At 41.3% G+C, this 18,420-nt stretch overlaps 1 protein-coding gene across 1 annotated transcript in view; it reads left to right on the forward strand.

Moving 5' to 3' along the window:
* Nucleotides 1-18,420, forward strand: part of DST (dystonin) — a 637,844-nt gene that overhangs the window by 41,293 nt on the left and 578,131 nt on the right. The window lies entirely within an intron of this gene.

Consider the following 18,420-nt stretch of genomic DNA (forward strand, 5'->3'; position numbering starts at 1 on the left):
GTTATTATTGATTGCAAATAAGTATAGTTTACAGGTTGATGTGTTGAATTAGTACTTATATAAATTGACAATTTGGGTGAACATTCTAGGTGAACATGCAAAAGAAAGGCATTATTTACCTCAAGTCTGCCTGGAAGAGTCAGGGGCGGATGTAGACTGTTCTATTAGGGGGAGGGGATTTAATGATTAATTATGATTCCTCCTCTTTCCTGTATTGGCACCTCCTCTTTCTGGTCCCAACGCCTCCCCTTCACAGGTTTTTTTTGTTGCCACATTGATTATTACTTTATATATGTTTATGTATTCACTATGTGTTTTAGCACCAGCAGCCATCTCACTGCTCCCCCTTCCCCAGCCATCTCCCTGCAAACCCCATTCCTGTCCTAGAGCAGAAGCCATCCTCCCCTTTGTGCAGGGGCAAAAGCAGCCATCTCCCTGCTCCCCACCCCCCCAGCCATCTCCCTGCTCCCCACTCCCCCAGCCAGGGGCGGATTGGGAACTAAAAGTGACCCTGGAAAAATTTCTGTAAGTGGCCTCACGTGGGCGGCACCAAATTAACTGTAGGCAGAACCAACAACAAAGTAGGCAGGGTTAGTACATCATTATGGGCGAGATGCATGACCATCTCAATTTGCACGCAATGCATTCCGCCACTCTTTGCATGCATGCCAGCATTAACTACGCTGGTATACATGAAGAGAAATGCAAAGGACAGCTCTCTCAGTAAGGACTGTCCTTTCTGAGCGAGGAACTTCGGGGTCTATGACCCAGAAGTCCCTCTAGCACGCGCCGCAGGAGGAGATGGAAGGGATGTGCTTGGATCCCTCCCTCGGGGGGATCGTGAATAGAAACCCATAGGCTTGCCCACCGCATCCAGGCCCCAGAATGTATTGCATATATATATATATATATATGCACAACCATAAAATAGAAATATAAAATTACCATTATTACAGGAAAATTGTGCTTACCTGCCATCATTTAGATGAATTCTGGCGCTGTACACGGTCTTGCTTCTGCTGGTCAGCACCACTTCTGATGACAGCCACCAGACATGGAGAGGGTGGGAGTGGCATAAGCACACATAAGGAGGCAGCAAAGGTACAGATGGGGAAAGGGGTAGAGGCACACATGATGGAGGGGCAGAGGGACAAAAAGATGATAACAGATGTACAGATGGCAAAGGGTGCAGAGTCACAGAGGGGGCAAGAATCAAAGGGGGCTGATGCATAGAAGGGGGAGGGGCAGTGATACAGCTGATATACTGTAGATGGAAGAGGCATTCAGGGGGGAGGTAGATGCACACATCATGGAGGGTAGGAGCAGAGGCCCAGCTAATCAACTTCAACTCCTGAATGTCTCTGTCTAGCCCAGTCAGGGGGAGGAGGAGAAGGGAGGAGCTGCAGGAGACCTGGGGGCAGGACAACATGTAGAGGAGGCAGGAAAGGAAGCTGTGATAGGCAGGAGAGAAGACTAAAGTCCCCTGCTGCGAGAGTGGGGGAGGGGAGCACGCAACAACCCCTACCTGGATCTATGATCATAGGATGACAGAGCGACCCGCTGGCGCTGATGATCCCAGCCCTGAACTGCTTTTTACTCACAGGCAGACATCTGCCTGTGAATGAGAAGCAGGTTGCAGCCGCGATCATCAGTGCCAGCGGGCCGCTCTGTCAGATCTGGTCACTGGTACTTCCTCTAGTACCTTTCCTTTTGCCCCTGAGTTTACAGGTAACCGGCCCCTCTCAGCTCCATCTGCCACCGTCTTGTCAGTCAGCCAGCCTCTCAATCCAGCACTGTCCGGTCCCCTTAGCTCCGCCTCCCGCCGACCTCATCAGTCAGCCCGGACCCTCAGACCCGCCGGCTGATTGATATCTGCCTGTCCCTCACACTGTATGGCTGACTGCTTGGCTGTCACTTACCGCGGTCCGGCCCCTGCTGCAGCTGCCTGTTATGTAAAAAAAAAAAATCACCTGGCTGGCCGACAGGCGGCCCCACAGGAGCATCGGCCCACCGGGAATCTTCCAGATTACTTCTATGGCCAATCCGCCCCTGCCCCCAGCCATCTCCCTGCTCCCCACTCCCTCAGCCATCTCCCTGCTCCCCACTCCCCCAGCCATCTCCCTGCTCCCTACTCCCCCAGCCATCTCCCTGCTCTCCTCTTCCCCAGCCATTTTCCTTGTTCCCCTCTTCCTCTGCCCGAGGGCAGCAGGAGCCACCCCCCCTCCCCTCTGTGCAGAGGCAGTATAGCAGCGGTGTATGACTGAGCCTGTAACGTCTCCCTGCACAGTGTCAGTAGCGCACAGACAGCACCACTGTGCACGGTTGACAGTCTACTCTCCGGTCAGTCCTGCAGCAGCAACAGGGTGCAGGAGCCGGCTGTGCTCTCTCCCTCCTCAGCCTGTCACTGACACACCCCCCGGATCATGCACTGAGCTGAGCAGGCTGTGTTCAGCCTATGCTGTGACCGGAGCCTGTGTAATGCTCTCCCTGCGCATTACACAGGCTCCGATCACAGTACAGGCTGAACCCCCAGACACCGCCACCCCCATACCCTGTTGCTAACCTACTTCTAAGTCATCAAAGATATCTCATCCTTGGGGATTTCAATGCATAGGTTAAAGATAAACTCTCACTACTTGGTCAGACCTCCTGTGCACAATGAATTCTGTAGGCCTCACACAAGTTATTCCTTCTATTACACATAAACGTGGTCACACTCTTGTCTTCCATATTGGATTAGTAGTCTGTGACTTAATAATAAACTCAGGGCCCGATTCAGAGCCGGACGCTATTTGCGCTCGCTCGTTCAGAAAAAGGGGCCCGGATATTTAAATAGAGCGCTCGCTCTTTGCGGTCTGTTGACGCCTCTATGTCTGGGCGAGCGAACTAAATATGCGCTCGCTATTTTGTAAAAACGCCCCCTGGCCGTTCGCATCATACGTCATCTCCGCTATTTATTAGATTAATCGAGTACATCAAAAGGCGTCTGAACTGCGGGTGAGTGGGAGGTGGCTAAGGGAACACACAGAGATGGTTCATCTTATGGTCTAGTTATGGGAGTGTCGGGGGCATGATGCTGAAGTTATTACAAACTCGGATACATAATCATTTGCACAGGAGGCCATACTCTGACACTGCATTATTATTGTAATACAGTACAGTAATACATGGCTTTATTTACCCTTTTACCCCAAACATTGAGACATCAGTAATCTTGACCAAACTTAATAAGCAAAGAACCTGTTGTTGTGTGTATGGAAACAAACTCTGTGCTGCCTGGTAAAATAGAGAAGGAATGAGGCAACAGTGAGAGATGTCATGGTAATAATCTTCTGAAGACCTCAGGCCTTTAGGCTGACTATTTACTACAATCCGCATTTGAAATGCAGATTGCAAACAATACAGTGAGAACGACAGGCTACAACATACCCCCCGTGACACCCCCAGCAATCCCCCTTCCCCCCGCGGTCGCTCTTCCCCATACTGTCACTTACCTCGGGTGATCGGTGCACAGTGATGTCCTCCAGGGCTCCGGTCAGCTGGTCTCCCATCCGCACTGTGACCCTGATCAGCTGTTCTATGCAGCAGCTGACCAGGGCCACAGTACAGTAGCCGGGAGACCAGCTGACCGGAGCCCCAGAGGACATCACCGAGCACCCTGGATGCAGGTAAGTGGTTTTTTTTTGCAATGATCAACTTGTGGTTTAGTCCACACAGCTGATCACTGGGACTGGTTCCCGGCTCTGCTCTGCCTGTTAGGGCTATTTCACACCTGCCAGTTTTAACCGGCCGACAAAAACCTGTCCAAAGCCGGACGTTTTTTGCCGGCAATCAGTTCCTTTCACATGTAACAGCTTTCAACCTTTTTTTAATGTTGTGGTTATCTTAATGTAGTAGGCACGTGCAGCAGCAGCAGATGGAGTTGTGGGCGGCTACAAGCTCTGAAAAGCCGGTGTTTGTGAAAGGAAACATTGTGCTTCACTGACTTGCAGTGACGGCACGGACACGGCATGGCAGCTGTCCTTGTCAGTGGATATTCCTGGCTGTAACACGGTGACCGTGCCGGGTGTGAAATGGCCCTTGGAGCACAGCAGGAGTTCGAGAACCGGGTGAAAATCTGGATAACGCCATCTCCAGATGGCGTTATTATCACAGGGCTTCCCCTGGTATTTTTTCACAATTTATTTTTAGTAACTTTGACCAGATCACATTTCCCTGATTTTAACTTTGTTTTAGTAAAAGTAATATTACAGTATTAAATAGGCCCCATAGTATGAAATGTATGCATTAGTTCAGCAAAGATAAAATGTAAATACAACCATAATAAGCTAATGTCACATTGAGTTTATTTTCTGCATAGGTAGCTCAGAGGGAAACAATACAGTATTTATTAATGGGAACGTATTATAATGGTACAGTTTCTGCAGGCTACAGATCTTCCTTGCTGGCTGAAGTTATTGATTCTTTGACTTAAACTGGATATGACATCTGAAAGTTTTTTGATCCTGTGTTGTTTTATTATCTGGAGCACTGCAAATGAAAGCACCATGAAGCTGGAACCCAAAGCAGAGGGCCAAATATTAGCATTCTCAAAATGTTACCCTTGCAGAAAAAGATTGTTGACACACTCCATGTTATGATTGATTACATATGTCTGTACAGCACTGCCTAACAAGATTAAAGAAATAAGTATTCAATACATTGCACCAGTGATAAGTGAGTATAGTAAAATCCTGTTTATTTTGATATTTGGAATCATGGTGCACGATAAGCTAAAATCTGACACAGCAGTAAATTTCAAAATAGGGGCAAATAAGTACTTTGCATTGCCAGCAGTTAAAGGACCACTAAATCTAATAATATGGGGTATATGCGCTAAGCGTTGGTTGTGGGTATTCCGGAGGTTTTGCCATCTGCCGATTTACTAAAGGCAAATCCGATGAGAGTCTGCCGTAAATACCGACTTTAGAGCATAATTGAACATCATATCTCTATCAGTAATCTCTGGATTTACTAAAATGCGGGTTTAGAACCCGCTGTAAAAAAACACTGCCAAACCCAGCCAAATACAGTAAATGACTACCTCTAACAGGGGAGTTTGCAGAAAGCACTGCACAGATCAATGGGATCTGTAGAGGCTTGGGGTCTTGAGCTGGTTATCATTATGGCAGCGACCCCCACGCCATTATTATTTTTTTATATCTTCCTGTTTTTTTTCAAATTTTTTAACATCAAAGCCTGTATAGATCCTATTGATCGTTACAGTGCTTGAAACCTGCACACATTTACACCGGACTTTCTGCCTTTTATCAGCGTGTTTGTGGTAGGATAGAGGTTTAAAAACTGATGGGCTTTACTATTACTTTAGCCACTAAACCGCTGTTGAAGCCTGTTGTTTTTGAACTGACAGTATAACCGATGCTTAGTAAATTTATCCCCATGTGTGTACTTAGCCTTAGCTGCTTACACAACTGCTATGGACAGGGCACAGACAGCAAAGGGGGTTTGGGGCTGATCTCTTAAATCCACCTCATTCTTATTTGCAGATTCTTTTATTCCTCCTGCAATCAGATTTATCAGCTACAGAGAATTAATAAATGTAAGTTTAGGAGATTTTCACAGGCTTGAGAATAGTGAGAATAGTCATCATTACGGTAGCATTTCACATTCCAGGACAAAATGTACTAAATTCTGATTTGTGATCATAGAGTCTGATTCAGCATTGCATGTATGTGCAATGCTGAATGCAGATTCCCGATTATCGGACTGCGACCACGGACGCAGTTTGCTGGCCTCACAAGCCGGCCAGTCTGAGTCAGCTCAGCCTTACTCAGGTGACTGGCAGCCTGACGCCGTCCACCATCGCAACCAATGGTCGCGATGGTGATCCCAGCCTGCGATCTCGGTTGCAGTGCTGGGGTAGCAAATGCAGCAGGGGGTGCAGCTTTGCAATTCCATCCTAAGCTGAATCACCCCATAGACAAGAAACTATTGCCTTCGTGCGGTGAATGAATAGACATAAAACGTAACTTTTATTCATGGCAATTATAAAATAAAATACTTATAATTAAAATCAGCTAAATAGTATAAAACAATAGTGAGTGAGAAGTGTCAAAGAATAGAAATGATGCAAATTTAATTTAGAGCTATGCATAGATTGCTTGCCTGTTCTTTTTGTTGCTATTTGTGATTTTCAAATTGATATCAGCAAAATTGTCCACATTTATTATCAGAAAGGATGTGCAGTAAAAATGATTCAACTTTGCTCGTTATTATTGCTAGAATGAATTAGATTGAAATATCCACAATAGATACATTATGAATATCTTAGATTGTCCAATTATTATTATTAATATTATTATTATTACTACTAACCTTTATCTATATGTCACGACATGTGGTCTGCAGCGCCGTACAAAGGGCAAACAGCAACACAGTACATGGTAAAACACTACAATACAGTAAATAAATTACACTACAAACAACACTACAACTCTCAACATGGCAACTGCTAGCCTGGAAGAGTAAAGGGTGCAAGAGGATTATTCAGTGCAAGCTGAAACCTGTACCCATTAGCGTGGACGCAACTAACAGGTTTAGTGTCACTGAAAGAGGTGCAAAGACTGAGTGGATTTAAGGGGCAGACAGACCAAAGAGGTGGTGCAGATGTAGTTGGTGAGCCTAACCCCTAATCCACCCCATAACCCCAATACTTGCCTTTGGGATGCCAGCGCCGGTATTTTGAACGTCAGAATCCCAGTGGTCGGGATTATGACAGCATCCCAAAATGTAGTATGATTAATGCTCAAAAGGAAGAAACTTGGATTAATAATAGATGTCCAATTACTGTGTATCCATCACATTACTTTCATCTTATCTATGTAGGTTGAAAGATGCTCGGTTTATTATTATTATCATCCTTTATTCATATGGCGCACAAGGGTCCTGCAGCGTCTTACGAAGTACATAAATAAATGAGCAAACAAGAAAACAGCGACTTACAGTACAAAACAATGTAGGACTAAGACCAGGTTTATAAACATTGCTGCATTAGCAGCAATCATACCACTCAAATAAGCAGCAAGGCGTCAGCAACCAAATGTTAGGTGCACTTGTGGGGAGTTAGATGGAGATGATCGTATGAGTGAGGAAGGAGAAGCACATGAGGGGAGTGGGCCCTGCTCATAATAGAGAGAGGGAGTAGTCAAGGATAACTCCAAGACAACGCACTTGGGGGCTTGAGGAGATAGTTGTGCCGTTAGTAGATAATTAAATTGTGGGAAGTGAGGTTAAGTGGGAGGGTTGGAAGATGATCAGCTCAGTCTTAAGCTGCACACACACGGTCCGATTTCAATGAACGATATGAACAATAACGATATCATTGATCGTTAAATAGTTCATATCGTTCATTTTTATGCAGCCAACGACCAATGAACGACCATCGATGCACGTTCCCGAATGGACGATAACGATATCGTTGGTCTGCCATGCATGCAGGCCAACCTGTACAATATTGTTAATTTTCCATAGGGGTTTGCGATCATTGGTCGTTCATCGTTGGTGATATCTTTTGTCTGTGGATGAACTATATCGTTCATCCAACACACCAGGAAATTCAAGGGAGATCGTTCAGCGATATCGATCGCTGAACAGATCATCCCGTGTGTATGCAGCTTTAGACATGTTAAGTTTAAGAAGCGTTGGGACATCCAGGAAGAGATAGCAAAAAGATAGTTGGAGATACTAGTGTGGATAGAGGGGGAGAGGTCGGGGGAGGAAAGGTAGATTTGAGTATCCTCAGCATAGAGATGATATTGGAGGCCAAAGAGCTAATGTATAGAGAGAATAGGAGAGGTCCAAAAACAGAACCTTGTGGAACACCTACCGTTTGTGGAACTGGGGAGGGAGAGAAGACGTGAGGAAACAGAGAAGGAACAGTCAGAGAGGTAGGAGGACAGCGAGAAGAGGCCAGTGTCACGTAGACCAAGGGAGTAAATGATTAGCATGAGGGGAGGGTGGTCAAGGAGAATGAGCAGAGAGTAGTGGCTCTTGGAATTGGCAGCAAGAAGGTCATTGCTTACTTTTGTCAGGGCAGTTTCAGTGGAGTGGAGAGAACGGAAGCCAGACTGAAATGGGTCAATAAAATAGTAGAAATAACAGACAGCGCTGCAATCAATAGGATTCCCCACACAATACTTCCTTTTAAAAAATATATATTTAGTAATACATGAGCAATATAAAAATAATAATAATAATAATAATAATAAAAAAAATAATAAAAAAATTGGCCAATATCAAAAAAGAAAACACAATATGGAACGTGTCTTATAGAATTTAGAGCGGATATATATAATATTCCACTTATTCCTATAAATAAAATAATTTATAAAATATACTAAACAAAGACACCATCAATGTGGTACCATCAATTGGATAGCTATATGCACCACACATGTATAAAATCATACACTTCGTTTCAGAGCAAGCATGTAAAATACAACCAATCAGCTCTGGCTGATCATACTAATATACAGAGCTGAAATCCACTTATTCAATGGGAAAATGTCCTTTCCATTGGATTTCAAATTGCAGGAAAAGATAAAGATATATTTGTTCCCTTCTATAAGTAACCAGCCGTTCGTTAATCGTTGTTTTGAAGAATATTGAAAACAGCTGTAATTTCCACTTCCTCAGAGGGTCAGCACAATGAATGATATCTCAATCCTTTTTTGTGTTATAGAAAAAAACATATAATTCAGCACTTAAATGGTTAATACACCACTGGGCAAGTATCCTTAATTCAATTATTCATATAATCAGCATATTTGAATACAGATATACAGTCCAGCAATTTGGAAGGATAGTGGATAATATCTTAATCCTTTTTATGGTTTAGAAAAGACATATAATCCAGCACTTGAATGGTTAACACACCACAGTGCAATTTCTCCAAAATTCAGTTGCTTAGATGATCAGCATATTTGGATGCAGACATACAGTCCAGCAATTAGAAGGATGGCGCACTCTGATATAAATCTCAAAGTTCAATCCTCTCAGTGATTTTATAACACATTCTGTGTAGTGATACTCACAAAGAGCTTTGGCAGAGCGGTTTGTACTATTCCTTCTCAGCCTCAGTGTGCTCTGGAGACTGAAAATGTCCTTGCTGCATGCAACATGTACCGTGGAGCATAAAAGTTCATAAGTAAGGTGTAACGCGTTTCCCCGCCTCTCTTGGAGTCTCAGCGGCTTCCTCAGACAGAATACTCCCCATATTTTGAGTGGGGCTTTTAAACCTCCTTAATCGCTTTGCAGTTTGCAGGATTCAATCCCGCTGTGCTGTTTCCCCTTAGTCGCGGATCACATTGCCGCTATTTCCGGTTCATGCGTTCCAGCTGACGTCACATGCGTTCCAGCAGCCATTTTAAGTCACTCATTATTTCGATCACATGTTCCAAAAGGTTTCCTTTGCGTTCCAGCGGCCATTAGTACATTAGTACTCCATATATAGAATTTTATATATTCTCTATTCCTCTCATCAATTATAGTTCATTTCATATATACACCTTAACAGCCGTTCATATTTCTGATATATGTACTTTTCTTATTTTTTTAGAAAATAAGGCCGTTTCCTTTATGTTTTGACAACCGTTTAGAGCCTTTTAAAATACATATGAATCGGTCAAAGTGCCTATTAATATCGCTATGGTGTCATATAACATACATAAAACTATCATCATATAGCCATAGATATACTCCATAAAAATGACTAATTAGTAATAAATAGATGAATATAGTTTTATATAATATAGACCAATCAAAAAGTCTACCCTTCTACCTTTTCAATGCATTTCTAAACATTGATCTCATTATGTTATAAAAAAATATATATATAAAATAAAAGACCTAACCAGTGCAAAAATTAGGAACTAGTAATAATCATAACATATTCCTATTCTCCACCCCCTAAACATTATTCAATTCGATTGAATCATTAAGACCTCCTGGACATAATGTTTTTAAACTATAAATCCAGAGAGCCTCTCTTCTACAGAGCCTATTGTATCTATCCCCCCTCTTTTGGTGATATTGACCTGTTCTATCGCTTGTCCTGTACGATCGATACATCGATGATTTATTTTTTATTTGGGATGGGGATTTAGTTTCAGCCACTAATTTTGTAGATAGTTTTAACTGTAATAATTATGGTTTAAAATTCATTAATACTATACACGCCACACATATGACATTTTTGGAGATTGCACTTTCAGTTGTGAATGATCGTATCATGACGGAAACGTATATCAAAAAGGTGGATCAGAATAGATATCTGAATTATAATAGTAGTCATCATATTAATTGGAAACGTAATATACCCAAAGGACAGTTCCTCAGAATAAGGAGGAACTGTTCATCCATTGAAGCTTTCCATAAACAAGCAAAACTTCTGTATGATTCATTTATAGATCAAGGGTATCCAATTGACCTTTTAGATCAAACACTGACACAAGTAGAAAAATTAGATAGATTATCCCTTTTAACGAACTAAGATAAAATTCCAGTTAGTGGGAGCACTAAAATGAAGGATAGAATGGTTATGTTTGTGACACAATATAATGCAGAGGCACAGAGGATTAAGAAAATAATAAGGAAAAACTTTCATATCTTACAATTGGATGACGTTTTGGTTAGCAATGGACTTTTAGACAGTAGTGTTATTTTTAGAAAGTCGGACAATTTAAAACAGAAGCTTGCGCCAAGTTTTTTTTAGAAGGAAAAAGGAGAATAGTGAGAAGAAAAACAATATGTGGAGCCCAGAAAGACCAATAGGGTTCCACCAATGTGGAAAAATGGGGTGTTTTACCTGTAGATGTTCATGTAGGAAGACAGTGGAGTTCATGTCCTTTGTAACTAAGGAAGTCTTTCATATTAGGAGCTTTTTGAACTGTAGAACAGATTATGTAATATATGTGATGGACTGTGGGTGCGGCTGTCAATATGTGGGTCACACCACCAGACCATTACATGTGAGATTCATGGAACACAAGAGGAATGTACTCATGAACTCTAAAACAAATTTCCTGTATAGACATATGACCGACTGCCAGAAGGGCAATATGGCTAATATTAGGATAAAAGTGATAGAACAGGTCAATATCACCAAAAGAGGGGGGGAGAGATACAATAGGCTCTGTAGAAGAGAGGCCTTCTGGATTTATAGTTTAAAAACATTATGTCCAGGAGGTCTTCATGATTCAATCGAATTGAATAATGTTTAGGGGGTGGAGAATAGGAATATGTTATGATTATTACTAGTTCCTAATTTTTGCACTGGATAGGTCTTTTATTTTATATATATATATTTTTTATAACATAATGAGATCAATGTTTAGAAATGCATTGAAAAGGTAGAAGGGTAGACTTTTTGATTGGTCTATATTATATAAAACTATATTCATCTATTTATTACTAATTAGTAATTTTTATGGAGTATATCTATGGCTATATGATGATGGTTTTATGTATGTTATATGACACCATAGCAATATTAATAGGCACTTTGACCGATTCATATGTATTTTAAAAGGCTGTAAAAGGTTGTCAAAACATAAAGGAAACGGCCTTATTTTCTAAAACAATAAGAAAAGTACATATATCAGAAATATGAACGGCTGTTAAGGTGTATATATGAAATTAACTATAATTGATGAGAGGAATAGAGAATATATAAAATTCTATATGATATGAATTATTAATGTACTAATGGCCGCTGGAACGCAAAGGAAACCTTTTGGAACATGTGATCGAAATAATGAGTGACTTAAAATGGCAGCTGGAACGCATGTGACGTCAGCTGGAACGCATGAACCGGAAATAGCGGCAATGTGATCCGCGACTAAGGGGAAACAGCACAGCGGGATTGAATCCTGCAAACTGCAAAGCGATTAAGGAGGTTTAAAAGCCCCACTCAAAATATGGGGAGTATTCTGTCTGAGGAAGCCGCTGAGACTCCAAGAGAGGCGGGGAAACGCGTTACACCTTACTTATGAACTTTTATGCTCCACGGTACATGTTGCATGCAGCAAGGACATTTTCAGTCTCCAGAGCACACTGAGGCTGAGAAGGAATAGTGCAAACCGCTCTGCCAAAGCTCTTTGTGAGTATCACTACACAGAATGTGTTATAAAATCACTGAGAGGATTGAACTTTGAGATTTATATCAGAGTGCGCCATCCTTCTAATTGCTGGACTGTATGTCTACATCCAAATATGCTGATCATCTAAGCCACTGAATTTTGGAGAAATTGCACTGTGGTGTGTTAACCATTCAAGTGCTGGATTATATGTCTTTTCTAAACCATAAAAAGGATTAAGATATTATCCACTATCCTTCCAAATTGCTGGACTGTATATCTGTATTCAAATATGCTGATTATATGAATAATTCAATTAAGGATACTTGCACAGTGGTGTGTTAACCATTTAAGTGCTGAATTATATGTTTTTTTCTATAACACAAAAAAGGATTGAGATATCATCCATTGTGCTGACCCTCTGAGGAAGTGGAAATTACAGCTGTTTTCAATATTCTTCAAAACAACGATTAACGAACGGCTGGTTACTTATAGAAGGGAACAAATATATCTTTATCTTTTCCTGCAATTTGAAATCCAATGGAAAGGACATTTTCCCATTGAATAAGTGGATTTCAGCTCTGTATGTTAGTATGATCAGCCAGAGCTGATTGGTTGTATTTTACATGCTTGCTCTGAAACGAAGTGTATGATTTTATACATGTGTGGTGCATATAGCTATCCAATTGATGGTACCATATTAATGGTGTCTTTGTTTAGTATATTTTATAAATTATTTTATTTATTGGAATAACTGGACTATTATATATATCCGCTCTAAATTCTATAAGACACGTTCCATATTGTGTTTTCTTTTTTGATATTGGGCAATTTTCTTTTTTTTTTTTTTCATTATTTTTATATTGCTTATGTATTAATAAATATATATTTTTTAAAAGGAAGTATTGTGTGGGGAATCCTATTGATTGCAGCGCTGTCTGTTATTTCTACTATTTTAATAAAGCTTTCTAAGAATGGTTGACAATTCCCTATCAACAACAGATAGCTGCAGCAAACTTATTGGTTCTGCCCACAAGTGCATGGTTAGATAGGCGCCAGGATTTCTCTTCTCTTTTGTTTTTGTATTGAAATGGGTCAAGTAGGCAGTGGGAGGAAAGAAAGCTGGTAAGGCGGTTGTAGACAATACGCTCAAGGAGTTTGGAGGCAAAAGGGAGGAGAGAGATGGGTTGGTAATTGGAGAGAGTATTAAGATCAGTTTTTTTAAGAATGGGGGAGACAAGGGAATGCTTGAATGCAGAAGGGACAGTGCCTAATGAGAGGAAGAGAATAAGGAGGTGGGCAAGATTGCAACAGGCAGAAGGAGAGAGGTAGCAGAGGAGGCAGGAGGGGATAAGTTCAAGGGGGGAGGTGGAAGGGGGGAGGACCGGATGTCAAAGTAGTGATATAGATGGGGAGAAGTGATCAGGGAACTTAGCTTTGGAGTGCTGGGGGTTTGGTGAGATATGATGCCCTGACGTATGGATTCAATTGTATATGTAAAATAGGTGGGCAGAGAGTGTTTAGGGGGGCGAGGAGAGGGTGAGCAGAGGAGGCAGTTGTAAGTGGCGAAGAGACGCTGGGGGTTAGAGGACTTAGAGGAGATGCGCTTCTTGAAATATGACTGTTTAGAGAGAGAAAGGGCAGCACTGTAGGATAAGAGCATAAATTTGAAATGAAGGAAGTCAGCCATAGATTGTGGTTTCCTCCATTGTCGCTTGGCGAATCATGAACACTTTTGCAAGTATCTGGTGCATTTGGAATGCCAGGGTTAAGGTGTGGATCTGCAAAGGTGATTAGTGATCGCCAGAGCAAAACAGTCCAGAGCAGAAGTAAGGGAGGTATTGTATAGGGAAGCAGCTTGTTCAGGGCAGGAGAGAGAGAAAATAGGGGTGAGAAGAGAGTCCAGTAGGGAGGATAAGGTAACTGTGTCGATAGCGTCAATGTTACACTTTGTAATAAGGAGGTCCATTGGGAGAGATGAAATGAAGATGTAAGGGTAAGGAGTTCAGAGGCAGTGGATTCTGTAGGGACATCGTTTGAGATATTGAAGTCACCTAGGATAATGAAGGGAAGGTCTGAGGAGAGAAAGTGAGGAAGCCAGGAAGCAAAGTTGTCAAGGAATTTGGAGGGAGGGCCAGGGTCGAGGTAAATGACAGCTACTCTCATGTGTACTGGGGAAGGTCCACAACACCACCACCATAGCGGCCACCTGGACGGGGGTGTGTGAGAGAATGTGAGACCCCCAGAGGAGACAGCTGCAGTGGTATCAGAGGGGGAAATCCAGAGTGGGTGATTGGTACTTGGTGGGGAAGGTGCAGTATGAGTGAGCTTGCCGCTCCAGGTACTCCAGATAGTACTGTTGGGCACAGGAGAGCTGTCTGTGATGTCAATGCATTTTGTCTAAATTCAAACGGAGACTTTTTCAAGACTGACAGCATACGGGATTACAGCAGTATTTGACTGCACAAAGGTCTACCTCCTTCAATTACAACAATTGGCAACTTGTGTTCCTTTAGTAGAAGGTATGAGGCAACCAATCTCTTCTTATTTCATGGGAAATGTGCAACAAAGGTACCTAAAACATATCTAAATTAAATATATATATATATATATATATATATACATCTAAAAACCCAAATAAAGGATAATAGCAACTGAAATGACTTTAAGCTAGGCTAGACTAGCCCCAGCTCTCCCACAGCAATTGAAATTAAGTATCTTCCATAAGAAAAGTGATAATGTGTTACAGACCTAGATATAATACAGAAACAGGATAAACAAATACACAGCGACTACACAGAATAACATGATTCAAAAACATTAGTCCGGCCAGGTATCAATCCCTTGAATAAAAGGATTTGAAATGATAGAACCATCCCAGCACAGATGCAGAAGACAGGAGAACACCCAGTATACATGATCGGCAAACCCTGGTATCTCGGCTCAGATAATAAGGGTAAAGAACGAATCTTCAATGGTGCAACAGCAACTTTGGAACACCCAGGAATGAGATGGCAAATAAACTGAGGTTTAATCACATCCATTGAAAGGAATAAATTTGGGGTAAAGTCAGTCACAGGAGCTGTGAGGACTACAAATACAGAAATCGGCTGCGTAACCTGCTCATCCACATCACAGCACCACTCAGGAGCATGAGATGGAGGAATAATATCCGCATGCATATTACCAAGCTTTGTGACAAGCCCTTGGGTAGAAGCACCTACAGCATGAAGGATTTGTTGCAGAGAGTTAACAGTAACAAGTAGAACTTCTCTGTGCCCCCGTTTTCCCAGGACAATCCCCATAATTCCACCTATTTTCCCGTAATTTAAACTTGATGATGTGACAAATGGGAGAAGGTTCCTTATACTGTAACAGGTTTATCTTATTTGGGGCCTAGGTGGAGGTACGGGATGGAGTTTATGCCGTGGACCTCTTCAGGACACAATAGTGTTCTGGTTTTACACTTCAAAATGATGGGAACACCATAGTCATATATTTTCTGATTTGTATAACTTTTACATTTGAACTCATATGCGTATATCTCTGTGTCATATACAAAGCAAGTTTCCAGTTTATTGAGAACATTCTGATAAGAAGAAGGACGCTAAGAAAATGACTCACAGCATTGCAAATGAAAGTATTCATAGGAGCCTAATACAATAAATGTGACACTTCATTTCTATTAAGGCATTCTGGTCATCCTTCCAAATGAATCGTTTACCTATAGTGCTTTGCAATCGCTGCTCCCCCTACAGCTTGTTTTATGTTTGAACAATATCCCTTTGTCATTGTGGCTTCATATAAGTTAATATCCAGGAAGCGTTATGGAAAACTATTACAGTCCACTGAAATAATAATGAGAAGATTCACAATTAAATTTATCAATTCTCATTTCCTTTTCTGCATTGTTTGCGTGGACAATCCATGTTTTAATTCGTTGGCAAACCTCAGGATGTAAAATAGTCCAGAGATGAGTCACGCTTACAAATGCTTAGTTACAAATAAAATACTTAATTTTCTAAATAATTATTGAAAAAAATATTATAAGCAAACAGATAACATTATATGTAATGCTAGGCATACATTGTCAGATAAAATGTCTGTCAGACCGACATACATTTTATCAGACTGCCTGAAACCAGCAGATATTGTGGCCATATATGGTGAGATGTTTTGCAGTGTATGGCCAGCACCGTAACTAGCTGGCTGGATACCCTGTGCTGGCCCTGGGGAAGGAACCCAGATATATCCCCGTTCCTCTATTCAAGAATAGGGGAAATGTCAGGCAGTTGGCTGGAGCATTGCATTCACTACCTGATGCAGCCATCCAATGATCAGATCAGTCTTTCTTGGAAGATTTTTCATGCCTGACTGTCCGATAATTATCACTGATCGGTTGCAATCATACACTATGCAATTATAGTCCGCCAATAATCTGGGGATCTGGTCAATAATTGCATAATTTATTCCCAGTTTAAAACTGAGAATTTCTGGTTAAAAATAGTTATTACAGATTTAAAACAACTAATACAGCAAAACGGTATATATTGTTTTTAAAGTGTTATTAAGGAGTTTGCTATAAACTCCTAGGGGTAAATTTACTAAAACTAGAGTTTTTAGAAGTGAGCTTTAGAAGAGATGTTGCCCAATCAGACGCTAGCTATTATCTTCTATAAGGTGCTAATTAAATGTTAAGTAGAATCTGATTGGTTGCTATGGGCAACATCTCTTAGAAAACTCTCTTCTAAAAACTCTCACTTTAGTAAATGTACCCCCTATACTCAAAGCACAACTGGCTTTAGAGTCTTCTTTTCTTTTGACATATTAAACAATGACCAAGTAAAAAAAAATATAAAATAAATATAAAATATATATTTTATATACAAAATTATATAATTTTTATTTAATAACGCAATGTTAGTTCTTTTTCCAATGTTGCTCTAGTTGTCATTTAACTTCTGTGTTGTTCAAGATGCTCGGAATCCAAATTAATTTGTTAATGAAAATATATTTCACAGGAAATATGGAGTTGTTTAAAAGGATTTGGTATGGGATGCCGGCGGTCGGGATCCCGGTGGTCAGAATCCTGACGCTGACATCCCGCCTGGGTTGGATACCAGCACTTGTCGGTCAGTACACTAACACTCCCTCTCTCCTTACCCCTAACCCTCCCTTCCTGGTGCCTAAACCTGACCTCTACCTCCCTGCACCATAACCCTTACCCACACCCCTTAGTACCAAACCCTAATCCTCCTGCTATTGCCTAACTCTAGCCCCTAACCATTCCCCTATCCCCATCGGGATGCCGGCACCAGGATTCTGACAGGTGTCAGGATTCCGGCAGTGGCATTTTGAGCGCTGGAATCCCGACTGTCGGGATTGTGACCAGATCCCGTTTAAAATGGCTGCAGATGATGACACTTCTGCACAGGAGCTCTAGTGTCTTGTGTTCCTTACTTTAAGTGCGTTCTGTGTCAGCTGATGGTGTTATTAGCAGCTTTCAGTGACATCAAAATACACCAGGAAGACACCTTAAAATAGGGAACATTGTTCTCTAGAAAATAAGGCTGTTTATACACACGTGTAAAACATTGGAATTAATAACACAAGAATCACAAATAAATATATGTATTTGAATTTTTTTTTAATCTAAATCAATTCCAACTAACGTGTATTTTATAAGTATAATATAGCGTAAATATATCATCTCTATTGCATATACTGACCTAATGAAGATATTTAATTGATACGCTATATTACTAAGCCATATTCAGCTTGGAATTGATACACTTGTTGATAATTGCTGGATTAAAGTCTATACAATATATTTTAACTTGCTGCTGTAATATGTATATATTGAATATGTTGGCTATAATCAACTAGAGCCCTCATTTACAGCTCCATCTATGTCAGGTTACCATTGCCCTATAGTTAAACAGGTGTCAGAATAATCAGATAAAATAGTGACAGCTCCTGTACAACATCAAGTTCTTCTCTATCCAGTGACAGGTTGCCCAGAAATGGCAGCAGTTTTGTCCTCTACCCCTGGCAATAATCTTAAACAAAGGCAGATGTGCTTGTTTTAATGGAGAGTAATGCCAGGACAGAGGCTATAAACTGAGATGAAACATGTGTTTACTGGAACTGTTCTGACAGTGAACTACTGCTTCTGCTGCAAGCCTCTGTGTATATATAGCATAGGAGATGTGCACTGCCCAGCCAGTTCCTGCTCTCTCACCACAGTGCTGCTGTTCCTTTGTCCAGTGCATCCAGACAGGATATA

The sequence above is a fragment of the Taudactylus pleione genome, unplaced genomic scaffold, assembly GCF_031769625.1.
Source record: "Taudactylus pleione unplaced genomic scaffold, aTauple2 ptg000678l, whole genome shotgun sequence".
NCBI classification, from domain to species: domain Eukaryota; kingdom Metazoa; phylum Chordata; class Amphibia; order Anura; family Myobatrachidae; genus Taudactylus; species Taudactylus pleione.